The sequence below is a fragment of the Eleginops maclovinus genome, chromosome 13, assembly GCF_036324505.1.
Source record: "Eleginops maclovinus isolate JMC-PN-2008 ecotype Puerto Natales chromosome 13, JC_Emac_rtc_rv5, whole genome shotgun sequence".
NCBI classification, from domain to species: Eukaryota; Metazoa; Chordata; class Actinopteri; order Perciformes; family Eleginopidae; genus Eleginops; species Eleginops maclovinus.
In genome coordinates, this window is record NC_086361.1 from 23464150 (window position 1) to 23481738 (window position 17589).

The 17589-nt window shown below is 41.6% G+C and overlaps 1 protein-coding gene across 9 annotated transcripts in view; it reads right to left on the reverse strand.

Annotated features, from left to right (window-relative positions):
• Positions 1-17589, reverse strand: part of thrb (thyroid hormone receptor beta) — an 86520-nt gene that overhangs the window by 44905 nt on the left and 24026 nt on the right. For 2 of the 9 annotated variants that reach the window (XM_063898956.1, XM_063898955.1), the window contains exon 3: positions 2591-2697. The exons of the other annotated variants lie outside the window; for them this stretch is intronic. The gene's annotated coding sequence lies outside the window, so the exon portion shown is untranslated. The remainder of the gene's footprint in view (positions 1-2590; positions 2698-17589) is intronic. 9 annotated transcript variants of the gene reach the window in all.

Consider the following 17589-nt stretch of genomic DNA (forward strand, 5'->3'; position numbering starts at 1 on the left):
CTCCCCCTCCCCTGCCTGCCTGCCTCCCTCCCTCCCCCCAAAATCAAAAGTGAGCACCCATCCTGAGCCGACAGAGCTGCAGTGCATTCTGGGTAAGAGAGGACAACTCAGGACACATGCAGGGACTTTAAGGATACTGCAGTAAGCTGTGCACGGTTGAAACAAGGGGAAAGATGCAGAGAGGGAGGGTCGGCGAGGGGTGGGGAGACAAAAATACTGTCTGGATCAGCAGAGGAGGGAGGAATTCAACATTTCTGACCAAAAAACAATCCTCGCAGCGCCTCGCTTTCACGCTTCAGAATATCAAATCTGTAGTGGGAAATTAAGATGCTATTATTAGTTTTATTTATTACTAAGGACACATTTATTCTGAGGAGAAGCCCCTTCTTTCTACGCATTATTCAGGACATATATCACATAGAATTTGAATTATAAACGAGGCGTTGAAGATGCTTTTTGATAAACGTTTAATAATGCTGCACGATATTAAACTGCAGATCTTTGCGTATTTTCAGCAGGGTCCTTTCTGAATCTGTATCTCTCCCTGAAAGTCATATTAATAATGCATTCCATTTATAGAGCGCCTTTGTGGAAACTCAACGACACTTCAAAACAACAATATTCTGAACATTAATTGCAGATTAAAAGCGCAACGTAAATCTAGTCTTTATATTTCCCTGGATTTAACTTCAACCTTTTTCATTTTATTCTGACAGATATAAACGCAGCAGCTCTGTTCAAACACTCGAGGTTCTTCACTATGTTTATCAGATAAGATGAGGAAGTAAAGAGGAGTTCTGGACATATTACCTGATGATTATGCGTGTTAAAACACCTCTTCAAACTAACAACCTTTTATAGAAATCTAATGAACCACAAAGAGGTATTTATTTCAGCGTCTTCGTTTGTAAAAAGCCTTTTTTTAACACTGCTACTTGTTTTAAGATTAAGGTACATTTTCATTTGACTGAAGAAATGTGTTTATACAACACCTGGAAATGATTGAGGTATGATGTCAAACATTCGTCAGAAAAACGGCGAAAAATCATCTTATTATAATCCCAATTTTATTACAAATGTACGAAAGAATTTGTGATTTATTTCTAGCAAATATATAAAAATCCTGCTGATCCCTCAGACAGCAGATTGCAGACCCCCCCCCCCCCCCCCCCACCCACAGGCATTTGACCATCATGCACCTCTGCTATTGTCCCTGCCCTCACATTACATTTGCAGGAGGATACAGTGTGAAACCCTGCCCCCCCACGACCTCTGTGTGTGAGCAGCCGTGTCTGAAGTGTGTGTGAACTCGTTTCACCCCGAGTGCTGAGAGTCTGTCTGCAGCAGTGTGTGTGTGTGTGTGTGTGTGTGTGTGTGTGTGTGTGTGTGTGTGTGTGTGTGTGTGTGTGTGTGTGTGTGTGTGTGTGTGTGTGTGTGTGTGTGTGTGTGTGTGTGGGTAGCAGACAGGGCACGCTGCAGGGTATGGAGGCGGGGAGGCAGGATGCAACATATCTGTACAATCACACCGTTTTTATCAGATCACGTTCCCTCTGAGACCTTCATTTCATCTCAGAAAACCACAGAGGCTGATCAGTGGCGAACAAGTCACGCATTCAATCTGGATTAAATTATTAATATCATAAAGCAACAAATTATAATTCAGTTTGAGCTTATAAGGGTTGAGAATCTCCGACTAATATCGAAGTTAGCCAGCTGTGAAAGCTTCAATACCTACAATGCAAACACTCTTTCTGATCAGATCTTTAGTGAAAAGTTTCCTGCAACATCAAGGGCACATGTTGGAGATAAGGAAACATACATTCAACATTAAGAGCACTAGCGCTGGAGGAAGTATTCAGATGCTTTACTTAAATAAAAGCATTAATATTTCAACGTAGAAGCCCTCCTTCAGAAGCAGTGGAAGCAATCAATCAAAACGTTGATGTATTTAGTGATCTCATAAGAGCCAGCGTTCCTTATGCATTAATGTCCAGCTTACCGCATACAACACCTTATTTATAAGAGACGTTGTGTCACAGACAGACTCTCTGAATGCAGCATTACTGCCTCGCATATGAAGATGCATTTCAGCAGCTTATCGAGACCTTCAGAGAGGCTTTATGTATTATTCACAGAGATATGTAAACACGTTCCCTGAAAGCATAATGCGCATTACACGCCGTGCGGACAATAAGACACACACTGCACTCTGGCAATAAAGAGTGTGTAAAGTTATCCTGTAATCCAAAACAAACTGGGGAGGGATCCGCAGGACGGACGCAAAAACAACCAGTGACCTCTGGACCCAAACCTCCCCCCCAGGGTCTGCAAATACTTAAAGAGTAAGAGCTCGTTTAATCCCCTCACCCAGGCTGTTAGAATTGTTTTACATGTCCCTAACAAGGGCAATAAAACACACACACACGCACACACACACACACACACACACACACACACACACACACACACACACACACACACACACACACACACACACACACACACACACACTGTAAAAGAGAGGCTCTGTTAGAAAGGTTCTCCATGGTAACAAATGTTTTGCTCGTTAGTCTTCGTGTTTGTGTCTCACCGCGTAGATGACGTGAAGCAGAGGAAGTGATGTAGAGGCTCAGGGTCTTAACTTAAACTGCAATAAACCAGTAGAGTCAGGGGTTTCTCTCACACCACACTGTAGATCTGAGAAAAGTACCAGACAAGTGAAGTTTTTCAGTGATAAACAAAAGAACTAAATAGTCTATTATGTATAAAAACTCATCAGATAAATTCACTTCAAATCATTTAATTGGCTCATTATGCATTTTTGTGCCGGTTCACAGAAGTACAGCGTCCATAAACTACAAGTCCCACAATGCATCTTGTTTTTGTGACCGGTGTTATCATTAGCTGTGAGTGGAGATCAAAATGCCCAACAAATGAATGGGACTGAAGTTAGAATAACACAGTGAAATGTACGTGTAGGTGTCCAGATGCAGTAATCTGTGTTTAAGTACATGCATAGAAGTGTTTTACATAATTAAACTACATTTATTTTATCCTGTGCACAAGAGTTGAACACTTGAATGTCTGTTGTATTGTTAATTTATTAGCAAAACAACAGATTATCGAATGCAGAGGCAATGATGATAGTGGTTTTACATTTATATAGTCTCGATAGCAGGTGATCCAGACATGCAGGCGGGAAAAGCACTGATGCATGGGAGCCAGAAAAGCAGCCATGCATTGGATAAAAGCATGCCGCATCAGCGCAGACGTGCAGGAAGATGTTGCTGCAGAAAGCATAAAACAACCAAGTAGATAGAAAACCAGAAACTCAGAAAGTGGAGAGGAATCTGCAGAGCTCGTAAACAAGGGCTTGGAAATGCAACTCCATAAGCCTCATGAAATGTGCTGATCGATGTTTAAACCAATCATTTCTTCCTAAAAAGGTTTGTTCTGAGGTTCTGGGTTCTGAGGGTTCTGAGGGTCTGAGGTCACCGGGGTTTTTAAACAGCGTCGAAGCCGGCCCTACAAATAGGTCAGAAAGAGACCCTCAAATTTCCTCCAGAAGTCCTCTGATTGGTCGGTTTCATGTCTCTGGGGCAGAAACCTGGATACCAACCAGGAACACTGCCAGGATTCAACACGCACACACACAAACACACACACACACACACACACACACACACACACACACACACACACACACACACACACACACACACACACACACACACACACACACACACACACACCATATGGAACTCAGGCTAAAACCGCGCACAAACATACTTTTACTCAAAGTGCTGCACTGAAGTAAAAAGGAGAGCTACTTGAATTGAGTATTTTCACAATAAACTACTCTAAGCCTGACTTCATTTAATAGATCCTGTCATGTGTAACAGCTTCATTTACTTTACAGAATCTATTTAAAATATGACAGATATTTCTGCCCAGCAGGATTCAGCAGCTCCACTGAACCGGCTGCAACATGAAAGGGTTAAACACATCAATGCATGCGCAGTGTATTTTGCATAATTCAGTGTATGCTACCTTTAATATCCTGCACATATGACATTTTTCAGAGTCATTTATCATATTTCATTATATTCTTTATTTTTGGAACCCTTTCTTAATTCCTTTTACGTTTAGATTTTTTTCTTTTCTTTTTTAGATTAATTTTATTCTGTTTATTGCATTACATTTTCATTTGGCTGATGCTTTCATCCTAAGCGACTTACGATAAGTGCAAAAAACATATGTATTTAACAATATAAACCAAAGCAAATGACCTGTATGTGTAAATCTACTCGACAATAAGCCTGATTGTGATTATTAAATTGGCCGTACACGCATAACGAGTACTTTTACTTTTGGTACTTGAAGTTGATTTGATGCTTTTTCAGTTTAACCCTTTTGAATGCAGGACTTTTACACCGTAGTATTTTTACTTTTACCTTTAGCTTAGCGGTGGTGAAAGAAACCCTGAATATTTCCAACATCGCGATGCGTTCAAGGTCATCGTGTGAAATAGAATTTTTGGCGAGAAATTGTTTGAAGGACATGTTTTCAGAGCAGTATTAAACAGACTTTGGAGAAAGAATGAAGAGCCACTTAACTTCCGAATAAAGAACAGATCACTTATAATAGTATTATAGATCTCAAGCACAAGATCTGAGTTCTCCTCCCACCATTGATCTTCAAGGTTTCAAGGTTTCACATAACTTGCAATGATTTTGCAATGATTTTGGCCAAACTCAATTTCTGCTTCACTCCAAGTTCCATTTATGCATATTTTCCACTCAAAAAGCAGTATTTCTCTTCAGGGGATCACACAGAAAGCCACTACACTTTAGTATTTCTACTTCCACTTAATGATCTGCACCACCTCTGCAGTCATAGACACAGTCCTGCAAAGTTGGATCTGTGCACACAAAGATTTGGCGGGTTATCAGATTATTTGTTGCTCACACTGGGCTCGTCTCCACCAGCAGCTGGGGCCACAGGCTCTTAAAGATTGATTTCTGTGACCCTGAACAGCTTCTCTAACAGCTGGGCTCGGGACAACACACTGCTGTTCTCTGCAGAACGCTCCATAAAGGATGATAACTCTTTATTATAACTTACAGAGTTTCACTTCTACAGTTACGGCGTATCATACTGGTCCATCAAAGAGCCTACAGAATTGTCTTGGGGTTGGATTTTGACCAACTTCTAAGCATCTAAGAAAATCCACCTTCATGTGGCATATCAGACTTGTATTATTGGATACCAAGACCTGAGAAATCAACCAATTTGGTAAAAAGAAAGAGACTACAAATCACATCAACATCCTTTCAAGCACTTTGAATTGCCTTGTGTTGAAAGGTGCTATATAAATAAACTTGCCTTGCCTTTAAAACTGCTAGGATTCAGTTTCTGTGAGGAATTAAAACAGGTGTGAATGACTTCTAAAGCCCTCTTCAAACGCCTGGATTTATTAAAGTTTCTTGCCCCAAAATTTTACAAGATAACCCTTGAACACATCATGATAACATCAGAGTAATCCTCCTTCCAAATGTCGTTTTTACTGACTAGAGCCTGAACGCAGCATAATGCAACTCCATGCAACCTCTGTTTTTGGGGTATTTACTGAGGTATTTAATGTCATCGAACAAAAATGTCTTCAGCTTGTTTGCACCAAGCCCCAAGGAAGTGCGCCGCAAATACTCTTAGTGGCCAAACGGCGGTACTGCAACGGCTGTTTCAGTCCGTGACGTCACTTGGCCCAAAAATCCCTTTTCCCATTGACTCACAGTGGGAAAGAGAGGTCTGTAAATCAGAGGATTATTTTATTCAAACTCAATAAACCTCCCGGTATGAACCCTTGCACATCTGTTATTTGAATCATGATAAATCAACAAAGCTTGGGGGCGGGGCTTAAGGGAAAACTTGTCTCTATTAGCATTAGCATTATAGGCATGATGGGTAATTTGTGGCGTTTTGCTCTCGCCTCATGCACCAATGAGCAGCTCTCATAGGGAATGAACGAGGTCCCGCCTCCGACGCTGGATCCAGTTCTAATCAAACCTCCACGGTGTTACTTCAGCTAACAACGACACAGGAACAGGAAGAGGAAGTGGTAAAATGCTGACTCGTGTCCAGGTTTAAGAGCTTTTTAGAGCTCTATCAACCAGCTGTTTTAATCCTCTCTGACGGATGATAAAACAAAACAGGAGTAGTTTAAAGCTCACCGTTATGACCTTTTTTATGCAGTATTCGTTTAGCAGCGTCACCTCCTTGCAGGCTAATCTTAGTTATAGTTTACATCTTAAGCTCTCTCTGCATATTCTGGATATATTACACCCATATTAAAGTGCTATTACATCAATATGACACCATTATTACTCCCATACTCTGTTATTACACACATCTTTCACTATTATACCCATATCACACCCATTTTACTCCAATAGTCCCCCATACTTCACTGTAATTACACTGTGTTAACACCCATTTGAACCATGTCAACCAATCTGTGAAATTAGTGTTTCTCACAGGACAAATAAACCATTAAGGGTTGAAGTGAAGAGGATTAGGATCTAAATCATCACACAACTCATGAGCGTCTGAGTCTTATGAGGCTTTGCTCCTTTCTCCGTTTACTATTAAAATCCTCATTCCGACACGCAGCGATGATAATGAGCCTCATACGCTGACCAGAGGAATACGCTGCCAAACATGCGGCTCCTCTACCGGGAAGCTGGGCTTAAGCTTCATTTCGGGGTAAACTACGCTGTCCAAATGTGCCTGCCAGACTTCCATGATGAAGACAAGAATAAAAACCCTCTTTGGACCTGAACAGCCACCAGGAATATGTTGGGTAGAAGGACATGAAATGGAAAGCAGTGGCAACCAACTGTCACACCAGTTCAATAAATGGTGTGAAGATTATTCACTGCACTAAACTCCAGTGTTGGCTCCCAGTTAAAGTGCAGCCACGTGTTGAGATCCCCCCAGTTTGATTTATGAGATTTGAATATAATTGAAACCATAATTGGACCTGATTTTAGTTTGGCTTCTACTCGCGTCTGATGGAGAGGATACAACGGAGAAAAAAACAAAGATATACAACGTCTTCTGAGGATTTATCATCCATCGTCACCAAATACCATCCAAAGAGAGTAACCGACACGGCACGGTGTGTGTGTGTGTGTGTGTGTGTGTGTGTGTGTGTGTGTGTGTGTGTGTGTGTGTGTGTGATTTATTTTTTGGCAAAGACATATATTAATGTCCAGAAAAAATATTAGAAACACATGAGACTTCCCTTTAAAGAGGCCCTGTTCTGCGTTCAGGGGTTGTTCCTCTCCTGTCTGGGGTTCTATTGGTTTTAGTGCATGTAAATGGTCTGCAAAGGCTCAAATGTTCCCTACCCTTACTACACAATATATTACATACTATGAAGTCAGATGATTTCGGAATAATCTCTAGAAAAGACAGACAGGTGCGCTGCAGATTTACATGTTCACATTTACTTCAAAGAAAGGAGAAAGAGCTCCTGTGATGAAACACGGTAGTTAATTATTCGATTTAAATTACGGTTCCTGTGGTGCGGAGTGAATTACACCTCCTGCAGATTTCAAACTGCAACACCCTGGAAATGGGTGAAAACTCATATCTGTAGAAAAGTTGCACGATGCACCCCGTGGATAACCAGAGGAGATCAAAACTAAGACAGAAGAAACTAAATTTAAATTCTCTTTGTTCTCAGCAGGCGCTGGTTGGCAGGATCGGAGATGAGGAGAAACCAGAGCTGCATATAAAAGGGGTTTGAATTATTATTGTGCTACAGCTGCAGAGAAAGCCCCCTGTTGGGGAGCTCTGCACACAAACACACTCTAACATTTAGCAGGATGCTGATGAGTGTGTGCTTAAAGCTTGATCAACATGTTGGGATCGTTTCCTAATTAAACCCGTAGCTCTGTTGTGATTGGCCCACCGCTTACAGATGTCCCGACCCTTTAGCCTATCACCTACAATGTGTTGGAGCGCTAGCGTTACATAGTGATGTCCATACGTTCTGGATCTTTGGCATTTGAGCCTTTGCAGACCATTTACATGCAAAAAACCACCAGAACACACTACAGGAATGGGAAACCACTAAAAGCAGAATAAGGCTTCTTTAACTCACTTGTGTTTATGCAATTTAAAAGTAAGAACAAGTCCAACTAAACCATACTGGGTAAGTAGCATTACATGATACCCCTCAGAAAAAAGCCACTACCACATTGTGTAATCATAATGCTACCACTAAACACATTTACTGGGTGCTGGTTTGAAGAACGTTTTTGAAAGATAAATGTACCTCTCCTATCATCGTAATCTACCTCCTACCAACTGTGCAGAGTGAGGCTGCAGAGCTCGACAGGAAATTGCAACCACCATCAATTGTGGTTGCAAACACAGGGGGAAATACCTTGATTATCTCTCTATAGGTTGCTTCAGTTTAAAACTCTCCACAGTCGGCTCACTACGAAGAGTTAAATGAGTGCGGAGTCACACTGTGATCTGGCACCAATACTGCACAGGCTGTGGAAACACATTAAGACCCCAGCAGGGGGGATTCGCTCTGCTATACACACCTTCACTGTACACCACAACGTCTCAGAGTGTGTGTCCTTACATGCAACCTTACAGAAGGTGAAGTGCCAAGCTGAGGTCACAGATTGATCCACATCTGGCAACAACATCTGTGGCAACTCTTCAGCGTTGGACCTCAGGCAGAGTCTGAAACACAATCAGTGTTACCGTCTGATTCACTCTCACCACGGAAAAATACAAATGTCTGCTGCCTCTCTTAGAGTCTGTAGTCCTTTAGAGACAACACATGTTCCCCACTGGGATTAATAAAGGTACATCTTATATTATCCATCAGCGCTGTTGGCAGGGTTAAGCTGAAGCCATACGGATCCATACCACACAAATCAAAAGGCTTCAGTCTCGGATCTGAACAGAAGGTGAAGAGAAGGCTATGCCGTGAAATCCCATAATCCAATCGGGGCAGAAACGGGCAAACAGCTGGAGTGCAGTACCCGGATTATTAATGGAATATGTGCAAAGCATTTCTGCAGAAATTGGTGCTTTATTTACAGAAGAAAACCTTAACTTCTGAGTCCTGGGCGTGCATGGCAGCTCAGTGGGATGCTGTCATAAACAGAACTGGGAAAAAGCACAGAACTGACTGGAAATGAAGAGTAAGGGGTTTGGAGGTCTCTGACGTTCAAGGGTACAAAACAACTCCAGTTTTGAGGCTGAAAGAACGGCAGTTTGCAATCACTCCCCCTTCTACGAGCTGTTCACTGAGCGACCGCATTCAAAATGAAAAAAGAGCCAGAACACTGGAATTTGAAACCACGGCAGAAACCAAAATAGAAAAAGCCATGTTGAAATCAATGGGCTCTAACGTGTTATTAAAAACTTCGTCTCCCTCCTCAACCCCGGCTTCCTTTAACGTGTCAATAAACAATACATTACATTGTTTACTCGTTTTATCTGGAAAACATCTACAGAGTCAGTCGTGTTCATACTCTGGGGAGAATGAGTATCTGCGGCCAATCCATCTTAATCAGGATGAGATATTTCAGACTCTTTCCGTTAATTGGTGACATTTTATAGAATAAAGCCTTGATTTCCTCATGATTGATTCATCCGTATTTACTTGGGATTAAATAGAGAACCGCAACACTTCCAGGGACAGTTACTGGTGAATGTTAAAGGAAATCCTGGATGCATCCGGCTAACAAGCGTCCAGTTACATATCATAAGATAATCACTGTATTGATCCCACATCGGGAAATTTCTAGCAGCGTAAAAAACAATCGCACAGAATTAGAAATGAAAAGAGAAGGAATACACAATTCTAAAATGTAAACATCTCAAAATATAAATGAAACAGCATTAGAGAGTAGAAGGTAACACATCTATAAACTATCTGACAAATAAAACACAATTGAAGGGCCAATTAAAATACTGTAAAAGCAGGATATCATTTACATTAGGAGTGCAAGGGATAGAATACTCAATGAAGTATAAACGACAGGAGAAACAGACTCGGACTTGTTGGTTGTGAGGCTAAAGAAAGGTAAAGTTTGCAATGCCTGCCAGAAGACTCTGAATTAAAACCACGACGGAAACCAAAACAGAAAAGGATATGACCCTGTAACGTGTTACTAGAAAACCTTCCCCTCCCTTATTTTAACGGCAGTGACAACTACAGCCCCCGCCCCCTTCCCTGGCCCCAGGCCTGCACAACAACGCGAGTGAACTTGGTCTTGGATCTAGCCCTTTGGAAAACACTTTCCCAACACATCTCCGACGCTTCCCTCATCCCCCTTGGCCTCCTTCTTCCTTTTAATGCTTGAACGTCGGCCAACTATAAAGCAGCTCACATATTTTGGCAGACACACCCCCCCCACACACCACCTCCACTACTGTATCCACATTGTGCTTTTGTTTTGCACACAGCCCCTTGGCGTTAGCCTAGATTAAGAAGAACGAGGGAGGCCTTTGTGGAGGTAATTCCCCCCCCCCTAAATGTACCTCTTTAACCCAGAAAGGCAGGAAATCTGAGGTGACTCTTCCTCTCAAACAGATCTTATGTTGTTTCTAATCGAAGAGATCCATCTGGTCCGCATACTGGAGATAAGTACACCGCAATAAGATCAAGATGCAGAAAACATGTGGCTTTCATTTGCTCTTATAGTACAATATCTAGGATATTTATTGTAGGAAATAAACACATCTCAATCATACATGACACTGAACCAACAGCAGTTTTGCTGATTCAGCATTCTTCAGACATTCACACCAAATCAGGCATTCCAGCGATTAACCACGAGTTTAGCGCACGCAGACTTCTCAATTATCGTCTTACGTCAGAGCGTTTTTATGTTCTTGACATTTGCTACAGCACTCGAATGCAACGTGAATCATTTCTAAGCCGCTCGCTGAGGAGACACAGAAGGACTGGGCTTTGTAGTTGCTGCAGGAAGCACGGCATCAAGATTCCCACAGAGTTGCATCACTTAGTGAGCTGCAGCAGGGACATGTTTGCTTTGTTTTCCAACCGTTACTTTACAACTGAAGTTGTTCTTGGCCACTGAGTCTTCAGGATGTGTTCCTCCTTAAGTTGCAAAACCTTTTGCAGAATTTCCTTTCCAAACACCCACTCTTAGGAACCGCAGGACGTCCATTGTCCCGTGACGGCCGGATTTGGTGTGATTGCAGCCTTATTACAATCTCTTATGAGTTGAGTAATGCTGCGACCACAACAGTTTGAGAAGTCACCCCCACATTAAACAGGCTCCTAGCCCGTCCGTCTGTTGAAACCTCTTCTCCTGAGCGTTCTGCACTTGAATGGTTACTTTTATTGCTTTGAAATGGTATATTGTTTTTACTGTATGGCTGTTCTCTTATTATTCTTTATGTGTTTGTGGTTTTCTGAGCTGTGCTGGGGGGGCTTGTATTTCTCCGTACAGCACTTTGATCTGGAGGTTTTAAAGTGCTTTATAAATAAAGTTGGAAAGATATAAATTAGATTTTCAATTATTTTTCCATTTCGTAGAATTCATTTACAAGATTATTTCATTCCAAGTTCATTAATCGATCATCTTTTAATTTGGAGAATCAACTCTTATTTCTTAGTAAGATTCATCCTTTTTGATTTCTAGAACCATTACGTTATTAAGTGTTTCGGATCTGAAGATGCATTCATTTATTTCGTGCCAACAGAAAACACAAATAAAGTTTTCAGAGACCAGAACCCACATTCCTTTGTTTTATAAGTGCCCAGTGCGTGGCATGAGGTTTCTAATTTGAAACAGAGGAAGCTCTGCACTCACAGCCCTCGATATGGGAAATACTGGGGGAGGAGGTTCAGATGTTATTGGACCGTTCTAAAGATCGAAGTTTTAACTATAAGAACACTTTTCAGTTGTTTTTGCTGCATGATGCAAACACTATCCCTGCATTGGCAGTCATATAATTTGTAAGGTGCAGAATCGTCCAATAACTCCCACCTTGACTTCAGGGTCAGACCATTGAAGTCAAACACAGTTGAATCATGTTTTAGACAATGAACACCCACCTGATTCATATCCAGTACTAAGGATTTTGTGTAATCACCTTGACACATTGATACGGCAGCTTGTTTGGCAATTGAATTACAGAACAGTAGAAATCACTAAAGAGCGGCCCTCTAAGAAAAACCTCTAACAAGTTCTTGGAGCAAGTTAGGACGAGAGAATCAAAAGTAATATCATACACTTCAAGACAATCCTCATGTAGGAGCCACGGGTTAGGAACGAGTCACACTGAGGAAACACACTTAGCCCCTTAAGTGACTTATCTTAATGGGAATTGTGTCACTACACCTCCTTTTATTCCTTTCCCACATCCCCCTGGAAGTGCAAAACCACACTTTAACTGAGCTTCCTCTGCTACTTTTAGCCACCCAGTTTGGGGAATCTGGGCCACATCACAACAAGGGACAATGCAAAGGGCAACCAACAGGACGGACAGGGGTTTCTTTCATCGGGTCACCATTGGGTCCAACACCACTTCTAACACCGTCCATGACCCATGACCCATGACCCATGAGTGCTCTGACTCGCTCTTTAAACTCTGTGGTCGGACTGTGTTTGCGCGTCAACATGCTGCCAAACTAGGGCAGCTGAAACCTCGTGCACAGCTGTGAGTCTAGAAGAGGCCCTTTGTATCGGGGATACATGCATGCGATGGAGGGAGAATACATTTGAAAGAAAGGGGTGTAGTTACGGGCAGCATCGGATTACATGTATCTGGACTAAATAATCAGGAGACCAACAAAAGGTATTCCCTTACATATAAAAAGATGTAATAGATTACTGTTAGTTCTTAACTGCTTCTTCATGAGGCCCTAATCATCTTCTTTTCTCGTCTTCATCGACTTTTTGTGCTTTTGATTTTTTTTTTCAAATTTCAATTTTTTTTGTATTTCCGAATATTTCTTCAAAATAGTTTTTTTCAAATTCCCTGAATTATTTCTAAATGCCGACTTTTAGAAATGTCAGATTTTGTTCCCAATTGCTTTCTCAAAATGATCCCTTTCTTTGTCAGCTGTTCTGTTCTGTAGGTTAATCCGTGTGAATCTAAACGCGTAACTCCTTCTGTGGCCCTAATCATCATCCTTTAAGAATTCACACTTTTTCTCCTTTTGATTTTCTTTTCCAAATTTCAACTTTTTTGTATTTCCAAGTTTTTCCCCAAAAAATCTGAATTGTTTACAAAATGTTGAATTGCGATTATTTTTTCAAATGATCACTTTTTCCTTTCTTTGCTTCAATATGCTTCAGGTTTTCCTATCAATACAATCATTTTTGATCCAAATATCTTGGTTTCTTCTTGGTCACATTGTTCTGGTGTTTTAAAACACATCTTATTGATATTTCTCAGAGTAGGGTACTGACTACATATGTTTACAGGTAACTAGTAACTGTAACCAACAACCCTGGTTTTGGGTAATGGATGCATGTTGGACGGCTGGTACAAAGCTACTCCCTCAGACAAATACTCCTGCCACTGTTAGACTCTTGATTATCTCATTGTGCATCCATTAGTGCCGAGTCGCATCTCTGCATCCAGTAAATCACCATTTCCCCCCCGACTCCTTGCCAGGGGAATTGCTCTAACACTTACGCCATCAACAGCCACTCTTAAGAGTCCATTAACTTCTGATAAAGTGCAGCTGAACCGACGTTTGGACCCAAAATACGTTAGTTGCCCATGATTGAACTTCTCGTGCTAATTGGTTGTCAACAGAAAACCACATTTGCATTCCTGCTGGATGACCGGGGCTTTTAGCTGCTTTTTATGCTGTTTTAATTTGCATTTTGAAAGACTGAATTGAAAGACCAGAAACTCATCAATTCAAAGACATGTTTTCCAAAAGAGTTGGACCTGGTTATAGGATTTTGGTTTTGTCAAAAATCGATGATTCGATTAAATGAAGTCATGAAAACATTGTTTAAATTAGAGTAAAGGAACAGCTTTCACTCCTTGAAGAGCAGGGCAGGATTGAGTCAGCCTCATCTGACTCATCAAAATGATGAGGAAATTACTCAACATTTTACCACTTCCTGTCCCCTGGTCAGTGTGCTTTGTACACATAAGCCTGAAATAAGGTCAGTGGTTAAAACAAGCTGTAGAGGTTTTAACGCTTTATTCTACGACATAAAATACATCAGTAAATTCCCCAGTAGTGGATTTAAAACCGAGGTTGCTAACAAGTGTCTAAATGAGACGACTAAACGTCATCACGCCCAACATTAGCCTCCTTTAGCTTAGCGGTGGAGACGTGAAGTCATGTGACCGTGCTGTAGTTCCTTTATAGCCCAACATTAGCCTCCTTTAGCTTAGCGGTGGAGACGTGAAGTCATGTGACCGTGCTGTAGTTCCTTTATAGCCCAACATTAGCTTCTTACTTCAGAAATCATAAATAGGTGTTAATATGTGGAGATTATCCTGCTGAATATCCTGCTGTTGTCCACCAATTTTATTTAGTCTTATTATAACTTCCTCCTTTCATTCCTCTGATTTAGTCAGACATTTTTACTGTTTGCATTTCATTAAAATCAGATGTCAGTCCAATTGAATTGCACTTAATTGCTGCAACAGGTGCCAAAATACATTTGACACATTTAATACAGCATCAGCGTAAAGCATTAAACACATGTCATGATGCATCAGAGGTACTGACACCATTGCACATTTGAATGCATCTAATCTGACTGAATAGGGAGGTAATGTAGTTTTAAAGACTGCTTAAAAGACTACAGGAATTAACACTGTATTGTACAAACTTTGAGAACAGAAGTCATTTGGATGTTGTGGTTTATTATCCATTAATGTTAAGAGGCTGACTCGTCAAAAATAATGTACTTGAAAACACAGCACATGATATCAGAGCCGCGACAGAATATTACAATAATTAAAAGACGTATAGATAATGATTGTCTACTCAAAAGCAGGATCACACACACACACACACACACACACACACACACACACACACACACACACACACACACACACACACACACACACACACACACACACACACACACACACACACACACACACACACACACACACACACACACACACACACACACACACACACACACACACACACACACAGCAGATTCTCCTGCCACTGTGCTAACACTAAATAACCTTGACCGGTGAAATCCTGACACGAGTCCAAAGCTTAAAATCTCCATGTGAAATCACTTTAGAGAGGCCTCAACACTTTCTCACCCTTCACCGCCCACAAACTTTCCCACACACACACACACACACACACACACACACACACACACACACACACACACACACACACACACACACACACACACACACACACACACACACACACACACACACACACACACACACACACACACACACACACACACACACACACACACACACACACACACACACACACACACACATCCACCTACTGAGCATTACTCAACAGGTGCAGAGAGAAACACAGGAGGCAAATCTGAGGAGAAGATCTGTTGTTTAATAATAATGCTTTACAGACTTCATGCTTTCACTCCCCGTGTGCATCACTTATTTTGTGAAATGTTCAAAGGATAAAGATAAATACTACAACCGTGCATACAGGCTGTTGCAGTTATTTAGCCTTTAACTAATATTGTACTTTGTGCAGCCCTATTCATGAGTGATTACAACATTAAAAGTGTATAGTTCAAGGACAAACTTTATGTAATGATGACAGATGAGGATGTCTGGCTTCATAATGCAACGTGACAAATAACATCCAGCTTTAATTTCCTCTGAGTTTAAAAAACCAAAGGATGTATTTTAGCGCAGACTAAAATAAAATCCCAGTGGGAGGAAGTCATCTCGCCTTATCCTTACTCACAGAGACTGTCTCCGTGGAGAGGAGATTCAGGAAAACCAAAATGGTGCCATTATACCGTGCAAAAGTTAAGATAATCTCCTTCTTGTCTAGAGACTAAATGAGACGTCTAAACGTCATCATGCCCAACATTAGCCTCCTTTAGCTTAGCGGTGGCGACGTAAAGTCATGTGACCGCGCTGCAGTTCCTTTATAGCCCAACATTAGCCGCCTTTAGCTTAGCGGTGGTGACGTGAAGTCATGTGACCGTGCTGTAGTTCCGTTATAGCCCAACATTAGCCTCCTTTAGCTTAGCGGTGGTGACGTGAAGTCATGTGACCGTGCTGTAGCTCCTTTATAGCCCAACATTAGCCGCCTTTAGCTTAGCGGTGGTGACGTGAAGTCATGTGACCGTGCTGTAGTTCCTTTATAGCCCAACATTAGCCTCCTTTAGCTTAGCGGTGGTGACGTGAAGTCATGTGACCGTGCTGTAGTTCCGTTATAGCCCAACATTAGCCTCCTTTAGCTTAGCGGTGGTGACGTGAAGTCATGTGACCGTGCTGTAGCTCCTTTATAGCCCAACATTAGCCGCCTTTAGCTTAGCGGTGGTGACGTGAAGTCATGTGACCGTGCTGTAGTTCCTTTATAGCCCAATGTTAGCTTTTTACTTCAGAAATCATGAAGTGGTGTTAATACGTGGAGATTATCCTGCTGAAGTAAATGTGTAAGTATCACAAACGTTTGAAACAACCCAGAATATTTTCTGACATATTCCAAAATCACACGGAGGAATCCCATTGGACCAAGGAGATGTTGCCTTCAGGGTCGGACTACATAAAAAGGTCATAAAGTCATGACTCTATTCTCAGTTTGGTGTTAGACACAGTCACAGTGTCCTCACAGACATATAAAAACTAAATGGTGCAAGCAGGCCAAATACAGAAAGAGATCCCAGTGCATTATGATTTGAGAGTGAGTCAGCAGAAGAGGACGATGGAGACGGAGAGGGTTTATATATCAGGCAGGACGACAGATGGTGGGTGTAAAGGAGAGAAAGGAGAAAATGAATTAGGCAAACTACAGAGCAGCACCGCACAATATCCAGAGTCCGGAGGGCCTTTGAAGCAGCCGTGATAAAACCTCTGCTCGCCGGCCAAAACCTTACATAACACACCACCGCACACACTGCCTTTAAAGGTGAAGAGACTCCACAACGAGGGTTTCATCATCTCATGATTTATTTCATGTGTAGTATTGTTTTCCTTGTAATCTGTCTGTTTTTATTATATCTTACCTTTAACCAGTATTCAGACTGATGTTTGGGGGACATTTAGTAGTGAGGGTTGGATTATTTTATGGTATTTGATAGATTAAAGTTGTGGTGTTCCTGTAGTGGCAAACAAACGTCTATAATACTTACACGTTTAGTTCAGCAGGATAATCTCCACATATTAACACCTCTTTAAGATTTCTGAAGCTAAAGGCGGCTAATGATGGGCTATAAAGGAACTACGGCACGGTCACATGACTCCACGTCACCACCGCTAAGCTAAAGGAGGCTAATGTTGGGCTATAAAGGAACTACAGCACGGTCACATGACTTCACGTCACCACCGCTAAGCTAAAGGCGGCTAATGTTGGGCTAT